A 12,015-nucleotide genomic window follows, 5' to 3' on the forward strand; every position below is an offset into this window, starting at 1 on the left:
TCGCCGAGGAAAAGATTTTCAAGTCTGGGAAGATTTTGGAAAGTCGAAGCTTGCACCGACTGAATTTTGTTGTCTGTCAAGTCGACAAACAGCTGTAGCATTTTCAAGCCAGCAATATCTGGTACGATGCGGAGTTTGTTGCACGAAGCGTGTAGAACAGACAAGTAGGATAATACATACACGTGCCGGAGCTCTTCTACCGAAGATGAGTAGAGCATGAAAACCTTTAAGGAGGAATGATTACTGAAGGAAATCATTTGAAGAGGACTTTCAACAATCAAAACAGATGTTAGACTTGGAATGTTGTGGAGGAGAGATAGAAGTTGCATGTTTTTGTTGCTCGCGTCAACAACGATGCTTTCTAGACGCCCAAAGTCAGTCGAAATGTTGCCAAGAGAACTTCTTTGATTTGCGAGATGGAGGGATCGCAAACTAGGGAGCCCTCCTATCGGCAAAAACTCGCTTAATCTGTTTCTGTAGAGAAAAAGGTACTTAAGGTATAGGTGGAAATGCATTGGTAGCAACCCAAGATATGTGATTATCTCCCAAATCTAATGTGCCCAATGTTGGAATGTGAAAGGTTCTAGGAAGTATACACGTCAGTCGATTTATGATCCCTGTTTGCTGAAAAAGCCAAGTCAAGTGCTCTTTCATTGATTTTTATGACGTTTGAAAAGTGAAAATTATGCAGACCATTCCTGTATATGCGTGACGTCACAAAACGTCACAGTCCTCTCAGTCAGGAATGCATTGGTCGCATCGTTAATATTAATAACTCTACAAGGCACTATTTCCTCTTTTCCTCAAAATTCTTGGTTTTTTTTTTTGAATATTTCAGCCATTTCGAAACCAATTTTATCAAGCAAACTTTGAAGTCCTATAAGCTGATAAGAATTAAAATGTCCCTTGATATTAGGTAGTGTTTTCTAATATTATCTTGCAAAAAGTTCTTCTTCTTCTTCTTCTTCTGATTAAGTCTGCCTCCTTCAATAGACTGAAGATTCTTGCAGACTGGTGCTATTTACATCATAATACAATTTATTTACAGATATTTACAAGCACATAGAAAATTTGACGAAAATAACTAGCCACTGTGATCAACAGTTAGACGGTTTCGAAATGAACTCACAGATGGCGCTGAAACAATTTCTGATGACAGAATATTCCAGTTCCTTACAGTTCTTGGGAAGAACGAATGGCGATGCGATTCAGTTCTCGAATATGGTAGGTGTACCTGATAGGAGTGTGGTTGCGAGGCTCTCGTCAACTGAGTAGCCTGTTTGATAATATAGTTCTGTGCTGAAGGAGGAGTAAGATTATTGTGTATTTTGTACATCATAATTAGCCTGTCATTAATTTCTCTGCGCTGTTCCAGAGTAGTCCAATCAAGTTCCTGTAGCATTCTGGTGACACTCGAGGTGTTATGGTAGCGATTTAAAGTGAATCGCTCAGCTCTTCTCTGGACCATTTCCACTTGGTGGATTAGGTTCTTGGTAGATGGGTCCCAAACTGTGGAAGCATACTCAACAATAAAAAAAAAATTGGTCGAACCAACGTTTTGTAAGCTGTGGCTTTAACATCAGAAGCTTTTATGCGAAGATTGCGTCTTAGAAAAGAAAGCACGTTATTGGCTTTATTGACAGTATTGTTGATGTGTTGGGTCCACTTCAAATCAGAAGTGATGGTTACACCCAAGTACTTCACGGATTCAACAGATTCAAGAGGGGCGTAACCCGTTATTTAGATGATACACGTGTTGCACCTTTCTTCTTTTCCTGGATATTGTCAAAATCTTACACTTATCTGTGTTCAAATCCATCATCCATTTTTTCGCCCAGTCACCAATTTTGTTTAAGTCCTCTTGAAGATTTTGCGTATGATTTTGATTGTCGATGGTCATATAGGAAATTGCATCATCGGCAAAAAGGCGAACCTTTGACGCGAGACCATCAGGCAAGTCATTGATGTAAAGCAGAAAGAGGCAAGGCCCAAGAACCGACCCTTGAGGCACTCCAGATCCTACCGCTATTGGAGAAGATTTAATACCATCCAAAACGACCCAAAAGTTACAGGCTAAAGTCCCATCTTAACCAAGATTTTCTACCAGGCCATTTGAATAGTCGGATCCTGCATGAGCTAGGCATAATTCTTGTCCCTTGTTTTTTCTTCAGTTAACACTATTGGTTTTTCACCTTTTACGAACGTAAGCAAATCACTCACCTATTTTGAAACCATAATAAGTTCATAAAAACTAATCAATCCATAACTTGCATAGTCAGTGCATTATAGTAATTGTGCATATTGCTCGTATTAATTTCCATATTCGCCTTTTCTTATACAAACTATTCTTTCTTTTTTTCCGATAAAAAAGTCTGCAAATGACGTAATTTCAGATCAATTTTTATCCCTCAACAACGACTTTCGTATAGAACAGTAGGTTTGATGAACTGAACACAGCGCGTTTTAGCGCACTTATAAATACGCAATATTTAGTGCGCGTATAGTAATGCGTGCGCATCCTTTGCTTTACGTACTGTATGTACAAAGCTCAAGATCTAAACTAACCAGTGCTAACTGAACAGAAACCAGCAGCTCGGTCTAAAATGACAGCCAGTTTGATATCTAAACCAATCTCTCTCGCCTGGAGACTGCGTGGAGAATTGGTGGGTTGTTGTTGGTTTTTTTTTCGGAAAAGATGAAAAACCAAAGCGAAGATGAATCTGCTTTGGCCAGTGCTCCTGCTCGTTTGTTTTCTAACTCTTCTTTCACGTTCCGAGGATGAAGGTGTCTTGAATATACACGAAATGATCGGAATCGCGTCCACATTAACTGGTGCAGGTAAGGGTAGAGTGTATTGATTGTGTGTGTATGTATATGTGTTGGAGTGTGTCTCACTGATCTGTCCGTCTGTATGATTATCTTCTATGCTACATACATGCTATATATCTTTGTATCATGGCCGGAGGAACGGGTGGGGGGGGGGGGGGCGCTCGGGCCTCCACTTTTTTTCACCATACAAAGGAATACATAGCGTACCACTTAAGTTGTCACCACTTTGGGCTCATCGATGTGTGGTATACCCCCACTTTTTTTCCCCCGGAAGTGCGTAAGTGGCACTAGAAAGAAATAAATAGACAGTGAAGTATGAGCGTGGTAAGGTTATGTTTTTGCGCTGAAGACCAATTTTTTTTTTTTTTTTTTTTTTTTTGGGGGGGGGGGCCGGGGGGGAGGGGCTGAAACCCGGAAGTGGAGGGAAAAAGATGAGCTGAAGACCTTTTTTTTTTTTTTTGCTTGTCGGCTGAAGAAACCCGGAAGTGGCACCAGAAGTTGCGCTGAAGGCCCTTTTTATTTGTTTGTTTTTGTTTTGCTTGTTAGGTCATGAAATCTCGAAGTGGGCCCCTCCCCCCCCCCCCCCAACTTTTGAAAACGCTCCGCAGGTCCTGTTAAGTGCATGTGTGTGTGACTGTATTGTGTATATGTGATGTCCGTCTGTCTCTTTGTCTGTTTGCGGTTTGAGTCACTTATGAATGGTTGTGTAGACCCTATATTCCGCAAGACATCGCCCTTATCTTATACAAAGGACTAATTCAGCCCAATTTGGATTACTGTTCAATATTGTGCGGAAGAACGCCGGTAAAAGTTTAATAAGTCAAATAAGTGTTTTGCAGAAAAAGGCTCTCCGCACCATTTTAGTAGTAGATAATCGTTTCAGTAGTCGAGCGTTAAATGAATTATCTGGCGTGGAAGCAATTAGTAACCGTTAGGAACACACCGCAATATTCATTTTCAAGTTATTACATCAGACATTGCCACCATTATTTGTCAAAAAAAAATTATCAAAAGAGACAAATATTTTTATGTAATTCACGCTTTATATCACACTTCCGAAAGCTAGAACAAATTTTATGAAATTTGAATGCATTTATTCCAGTGATATGACATTCAATAACCTCCCTGAAAAATGTAAGAATGATAAGTAATTTGAAAGCTTTTAAAGAATGACATAAAAGTATGTGTGTTAGTGTGGATTTCATAGGAAACCACTCTATGAGATGTCAAAGAGCATGCAATTCTAAGGGTATCAAAAGTTTATTTGATGAAAATGGGTTTTGAAATGGCTGAGATATCCAAAAACAAGGTGAAACAAAGAGATCTAAAGGCGTGGCCTGTTGCCTTTTATTATTATCACTTTTTTGGATATCTCAGCCATTTGAAAAACCGATTTTCATCAAACAAACGTTGAATCCTTCTTAAGATTACATGCTCTTTCATATTTCATAAGAGGTTTCTCATTATCTTACCTAAGAATGTTCAAAGCATGAATCCCCACCTCAACCAGTACTGTACAGTCCCTTTAAGTTTGAGCTAATTTGTCTGAATTTCCGTGAACCTGTATGGGTCACCCTCTTTTGTAGGGTTTTTGTTTAGTGGTTATGTCTACATTCCTTTTCATTTTTTTTTCCTTTTTTTTTTGTATCTACAAAAGCTTCTGCTATGTTGTAGTGTATTCAATTATGTTCTGCTTGTTTTAATTCTTAATTTGCTTTGATTGATTTGTTAACTGTTGTGTTGTAAGACCTAAGGCCTCTCTGAAAAACAGCCTTACCTAGCTGATGAGGGCAAATTATCCAGTGATGAAATGAAATTTAGAACAAACAAACAAACAAACAAGCAAACAAACAAACAATGCAATTGATTGACAAATTGCCCTATACATCGACGTAAATAAGCACTGAATTGATCAGTGTTTCATTCATAGTTAATCATGGGCGTACCGCGTACATACTCCTCGACTGAAGAATTTCATGAATTTGATTATTACGCAGTACCCGCTGCATGTTATAAGGATTAGAACCAACACTTGCTGTCGGGCGAAAGCTCGGTGGTATAGTGGAGATGACGCCTGTCCGGTGATCAGGAGGTCGTAGGTTCAAATCCTGTTCGATTATGAAAGTCCATGATTTTTATCATGGCTACTACTTAAACATTGATCAATACAGTGCTTATTTACGTCGATGTAGGGCAATTTGTCAATCAGTTGCAATGAAGACACCTCGACGAAAGAATTTTATGAATTTGAAACAAACATTGGTAATTATAATCATGGAACTGAAAGGGATCTTGTGCGTAGGCCCTACAATCTACGGGGCGTACAATCATTGATTTGTTATAAACTTGGCCGGCGCAACGTTTTCAAAAGTGTGTGTGTGTGTGGGGGGGGGGGGGGGGGGAGAGAGAAAGAAAAAAATGTCTTCAGCGCAACTTGTGATGCCACTTCCGGGTTTCTTCAGCTGACAAGCCCCCCACCACCCCCTCCCCCTCCAAAAAAAAAGTCTTCAGCGCAAATATAAAGGACTTACCTCGCCTTACCGCGCTGACACTTGAAGGTTTCATTCTATTTCTAGTGCCACTTCCAGGGTTATAAGAAAAAAAAAGTGTGGCAAAGTGGTGAAGCCCTGTGTATTCCTATGTATGGTGGGGGGGGGGGGGGTTCGAGCCTCCCCTCCCCCCCCCCCCTTGGCCCTCAGTATCAGATTTATCATCCACCAACTGATTCATTGGAGGCCATTTAAATGTGTAGGCCTATGAACTTAGAATGATTTCCCCATTCAAATCATGCGTTCGATTAAATTAATGAAACTTAATTCATCTATGAATATTAGCCTAAATGAAGAATTTTTGTTGCAGATTTGCTATAATTGTGTAAATCAGTTCCCCCCCCCCAAAAAAAAAAAAAAAATGATTTAAATGTACGTACTATGCTTCCAGACACGATCGACGACGCACTCTCTAAGCCGTTTGAATACTAACCTTGTTATTGAAAGTTGGGTACTGCAATTTAGTGGAATCAATTTGATTATCTCACATGATTGGATAACGCGTCGAGATGCTGCTATTTAAACTGAATAGATTCGCTCTGACGTAACTACCTAGGGCCTACAAACACCTTCTAACCTAAGGGTGAAAGTCAATTTTATTGATAGCATCCTTTGGGTGAGCTGATATTGTCTTTATGAGTGAACATTATAGATTTTAATGATAAAGATTTGTAATGTCAGAATTCCATTTGGTAGTTCTACAAGATTTCTTGGAGTTATTATCAACGATCACTAAGCATGGAAATATCATGTCATGATACTGTAAATTATTAAGTATCCAGTGCAAAGATCTACGTGCAATCAAAAGAAGGCTATAGGGTATATATAAAATACCCTGCTCATGCCTCCTTTAATATCTCACTGTGATAATGTGTGGTGGAATTGTGGAAAGAATCTCCTTAATCTACTCTTTTATTTTACAAAAACGTGCAATTCGTGTGATTAGTAAAAGACCATACAGGTCCATTAAAAGAGCATAACATACATGTTCTAATATTTGTTGTTACTCTGAAAAAAAAAAAATTATCCCCGCCCTTTTCCTTTACTCAAAATATTTGTATGTACATGTGTGATCAATATTTTTTCGAAAACTTTTGTACAGTGTGCAGTTGGTGTGTGGTGAAACAAATCCTGTCACGATTGAATAGTACTGGAGGGAATATGGTAGGGAGATAGGACATTATACTTACTATTTTTGTCTTTATGTCGGGGCCTGCCTTGTCTGGTTTCCAGACCCTTTGCCAACTGGACTCCGCGGCGACAAAGTCGCCTCCCCTCGACGAAGTCACCGCCTTTGCCGAAGAAAACCACCTGAAACTATACAGTTTTCGACGTTGAGGGCGTCAATATCCTGAATAGCGAAATGGCACGAGCAGAGGGTCTGGGAAGCCAGACTAGGGCCTGCCTTGAATTCGCGCTTTCTAGAGTAATCGACTCTGTAGGCCTACTTTCTTTATTTTGTTTGGTTCTATGCGTGGTGTAGTGAATAAATGTTATTCATCACAGTCTATATCATAACTTGACATTTGTGTCATTTCACTCAAAATCGACATGATATAATGATAATAGTGGCTACTTGTATAGCGCACAGGTCCACTTTCAGCAATGAACCCTTAACATTTTTCTCACTGTCATTCGTGAAGTACTTAACTTTCCCTTCTCTCCTTAGAATGTGACGATTTAGTTCGTTCTCTACAGTCCTCCAACCCCAAAGCCCTCCAGACAAGGGCGCCCTCATACGGGCTGATGCCGCATAAAGTCTTTTCCAGTGCAGATTGCGTCACTCAGCTGCAAAGCTGGGCAGCCAATCACAGCAGCGAGTGGTCTAAACTTTTCCACCGCCTGTATGACATGGGTCAACGTGGAGTGGCGCACCGTAAGTTCATTTTTAGACTGCCTATTAAACTGTAGTCTTTTGATAGCCAACTCTGCCTCGTCATTATCATAGTAACAGATAAGTTTCAGTAAGTTTTATTTTTCTCTTAATATCAAACAAAAATGAGTATGAGAATATCAGGCATAATAATAATCAAGAGTTCTCAGCAGAGAATCTTATGAATGTATCGTTAATTTAATGACAACAATGTTTACGTATACAGGCGGAGGAGACTGCTTGTCAATAAGCAAATCGTTTGACTTGGACAACGGCCTCCAAACATTACGGTTTGGAACAGTTCTACCTTTGTTTGTTTGTTTGGTGTTTTTTTTTTTAACTGAAGGAAAGGATCACATACACATACTGACATAATTAATAACGCAAAAAAAAAAAAAAAACCCAAGCATTTTAAATGTCATAATAGTGTCATAAGTTACAAGGAAGGCCTACAAGAGAATGTTTATATTACACTCAACCCCAGATATCGATAATAAAAATATGACCTTTAGAGTCCCGTTATGTATGTATCAGGTGGTTTTTATTGAAAAAGGATGAATAACAGACCTTAAAGCAGTTTTACCAAATCTAAATAACGAAAAGAAAGCACGTCGAAAGCTATCAGAAATCTTGCAACTGCAGCAGCTCTGCTGTCGTTATGATTTAGCAAATTGAACACAGTTTCATAAGCAATTAAATAGGGTAAAATCAGTAATGACTTCAAGAGAAAAAAATGCAACAAAATCCATCCTTTAATCTTACACACGTGCACACACACATTATTGTTGTCATAATCATGCATTTATATGTATAATAGTTACACATTATTTCATTCAAATTTAAGTTTGCTGAAATAATTTTTCAAAATATTGATACATTTACTGTAATTTGGGTGTATCATTGTTCCTTTGTTGTCTGTATTAAAGTCTTACATATCTATATTATGATCTAATAATCTTTGCTTTTTTAATCATTTTTTATTTCTTTTCGTTTTGTTTAATCTTGTTTTTCTCGATCTGCTGAACGTATGTCTTGATAATTTTTATCGTTTCTTTTTTTTTTTTTTAAGTATTTCGGTACGTTTTTATCTAGCTGTTATGAAAATAGACAATAATCAAACTTATAGAAGTGTCTTTCCTTTTAACTCTCCCAATGGGTTTACATTCAAATGATACATGTATATTATATTATATATATATATATATATATAATTATATATATATATGTTACATATTGTATATATCATATATCCATTATTTGTTCATGTATGAGCCTTCTTTGGTCAAGAACACGGAAACTTCAAACTCTGATCAAATAAAATGAACAGGAAAGATGAATGCAACATTACGAGTTAAAGACTCGATGCATACGGAAATGTATTCAAGATGGGTGCATTGCATGCAATCTAAACTTGGAAGGAACCTCACACTAAGCATTTATTATTCTCACTTTGCGAATTGTATATGAATAAACTGATGGAATGACCGGTAGTTTGTATCCATAAAAAGATAATATATGATTATTATAACAGGCGAGAGTTACAAGGTTCAGAATACAAACAGGATGAAATGAATAGTTCTATTGCAAAATGAGCTAAGTGTTATTAAAAAAAAATGTAAGTCCATTATCATATAGAGCAAAATTAAACCTTTCTAGTAATACCTTACTTTGACATAATAAAGAATATTCTATAGAATTTATTATTAAAAATGTCCTATATTTTCGTATTGTTGTCTGTATTTAATCACAAATGATAAACCACATATCTCAACTAAACAAGATGAGAGTTAGCTCGTTTTGCGATACTGCACCCTTCAAATTATTATGCAAAATGCTTTTGAAGGCGGCGAATTGCCGTCGCCTTATATTCTTTTCTTTTATTCAGACAAAATCCTGTTTTTCTCTTCCAACAGGTCTCGCTCAACAAGTCTCGTCAGATATCATATTAAAGCTTCGTAATATTCCATGAGTAAATGTGAGAGTGTGCTTGAAGAGTACCACGGGGTCATCCCACGATCCCGATACCCTCGATCGAGTCATGCAGCCGACGAGCTCGACATTGAAAAAAAAATTCCATGAGACATACAGCCTTTGAAGAAGATCGACAGCTTTTTTGGTGTTGTTGTTGTTGTTCCTATTATTTCAATTTATATGGCGTTTATTATTCCTCTAGGAATATTAAGCTTGTTTGGGTAGATGTTGCCTTTTGTCAAGACCCTCTCGCTCTATGGTGAAGAGAGCCAAGCTGAGTGGGGTAGCGTTGTCGCGCTAGGCTGGGCTCTCTTCACTCGCCCGTTACAGCGAGAGGGCCTTGACAAAAGGCTAGGGTAGAGGGGGAACTTGTTATAACCAAGACCTAAAAATCATACTTACACCCGTATTACCTTCTTATACTTATATCAGTATTTGTTGGTCTTGTTTTCACACGGGTAGGAAAAATATAAAAAAGTGGATACCCAGAAAATCACCTTTTGTTACAAGAGGGACCGTTTATCCGAGCTCTTAATGACAATGTTCACTGTAATAACAAACTCTACTTAAAGGAATGGTATGGGTTTGGTTGTGGTCCTAATAAAAGCTGGGCCCTCCCTTTTCTTAGGACTACTTCGTTTTGGATATCTCAGCAATGTCAAAACCAATTTTCGTAAAATTAACTTTGAATTCCTCTTACAATTGTATGCTCTTTCATATTTCATAAGTGGTTTTCTCAATATCACACACACACACACAAATCTGAAGCCCCATCTCAACCAAACTACACCATCCCTTTAAGAGAATTTCTAACCTAATAAGTTACACGAAATAGAAATGGAGCCACATTTGGAATACTGCGAATATAGCTCGTTCTGTGATTAACTATCTCAATGATAATCAATCACCCGTCTCCATAGGGTTTCCCAGTGGTCATTTGTGAAGCATTTACAGTAATTGTACGCTCGTCTGAAGAATGAGACCTACCATAGTTTAATAGGGCGTAGAGGGAGCTATCAAATGGGCGTTGTTATCAATGATGGTACCCCTCTCCTTCCACACTAGAATTTTTGATGCCAATTTCATTCATTTTCACTGTCCTGGCACAGGTCCATTATTTAGTTTTTGTAATACATTCGACATAGCTATGACGAACGAGGAAATGTACCAAAAATAATCAATTTTACAAGAAACATTGTTAAAAGGTAACACACAGTGCACACGATTTTGGTACCATTTTATGCTTTAATTTTAAGTTACAGTCCATTATACATGTAGCATGGACACAAAAATGTCTTAGCATGCACAACATAGACTTGGCCATTGTTATTATTGTACCACACTACTTATTTATGCCTGTGCATTTCTGTGGAGGAATAGCTTCTAAAAATGCAGCTTCTTTCCAGTTTCTTTTGAGTGTGTACTAGTTTAAGCAACTTATCTTTCAGAGCAATTGCACATTATTGTGATGAAATATGACACATAAAATATCAATTTTTCTTTCTCTCCTTTTTTTTTCCCCTTTGCCTACTATGTTTGGATAGAAGAAATGAAAGAGAAGATAAATTCTTACCAAAAGCCAAAATGCAATTTGAGATACAGTCAACTCTGCATAGGTCAATGGCGTATACAAAGTATGTGGAATAACCAGCTAAGTCAATGAAAATAAAAAGGTCCCAATTTACATTCCCTGCCTTATGTGTGTCATTCCCATGTACAAGCCGAAGATAAAGGTAACTCAAGTCTATAGTTTTTCCATCATGGGCTGTTGCCTGTACTTTCAAACACTGTTAATGTTTTATGAATCAGCGGGAATTCGAAGAAAGAAAAAAAAAAGATCAGTCTGTTCTTTTAGATGACAAAAAAAAAAAAAAAAATGTAAATAAAATTCTCACCAGGAGGTTGTAATTGCAATGAAGGCAAGTTGTGGACAAGGCTCTGCACATTTAGCGCTCAAAACTTTATAAGATTTTGTCATGCTCTGATCCACAGGTTTGAATGGTCCAACTTCATATCTACAACATTATTATTTCTACTAGAACACCTCTACACATGATATACAATGATTTCAGACAAGATTACTTCTGTAACAAGTGCTATGAACTCTACAAAAGAGAACTATTAGTAAACTGTTCACAATTTTGTTGCACATATCATAATCCCTAATAAATTTTACATAGAATGAAACCAAATCAAAATAAACAAGCGGCAAATATTCCTCTTTCCAGACCTGCTTTGCTTTGTCTTTTTTTTTTTTGATATTAAAGTTGACTTGATTTTCGGGTTTTGCTGACAATAAAGCATTGAAGGGTGATGTAGCCATTCATCGCCATGGATACTGGTTTTTAGCAACATCACGTAGCCTGAATATCTGTGAATATGACGCTTGGTAATCATGTTATACTTGGGATACACATCTAGACACAGCAAATCAAATTTTGGTGATAAACTCATTTTATACTCTTTACTGCATCACATCCAGTTACGTTGTACTAATGATTTCATGCATAACGTAGGCAGTATCTGTGCAAAATCAGTAAAAGCAAACAAAACAACAAGCTACATAATATGAAAAGTCAAAGGAAGAGAGACAGAGAGAGAGATAGAGAGAGAGAGATAGAGAGAGAGTGGGAGAGAGATACTTGGGAATGAAACCAGAACCCAGCTCCACTTCTGTCCAAACTTCCAAAGGTAGCTCAGACAAGTGAATGTTCAAAAGCAAACATACAAACCAACAAACAGACACATTAAAAAAAAAAACCTCACTGTCATGAATAAAAAGAGAACTCATAG

The 12,015-nt window shown here is 37.6% G+C and overlaps 1 long non-coding RNA gene across 1 annotated transcript; it reads left to right on the forward strand.

The window, feature by feature from the left end:
- The first annotated feature begins 2,581 nt into the window (after positions 1 to 2,581).
- On the forward strand, positions 2,582 to 11,423 carry LOC140247032 (uncharacterized). Its single transcript, XR_011902582.1, has 3 exons — positions 2,582 to 2,838; positions 7,048 to 7,254; positions 9,165 to 11,423. It is a non-coding gene; the product is annotated as an uncharacterized lncRNA (long non-coding RNA).
- Positions 11,424 to 12,015: the final 592 nt, after the last annotated feature.

The sequence above is a fragment of the Diadema setosum genome, chromosome 3 (assembly GCF_964275005.1).
Source record: "Diadema setosum chromosome 3, eeDiaSeto1, whole genome shotgun sequence".
Lineage (NCBI taxonomy): Eukaryota > Metazoa > Echinodermata > Echinoidea > Diadematoida > Diadematidae > Diadema > Diadema setosum.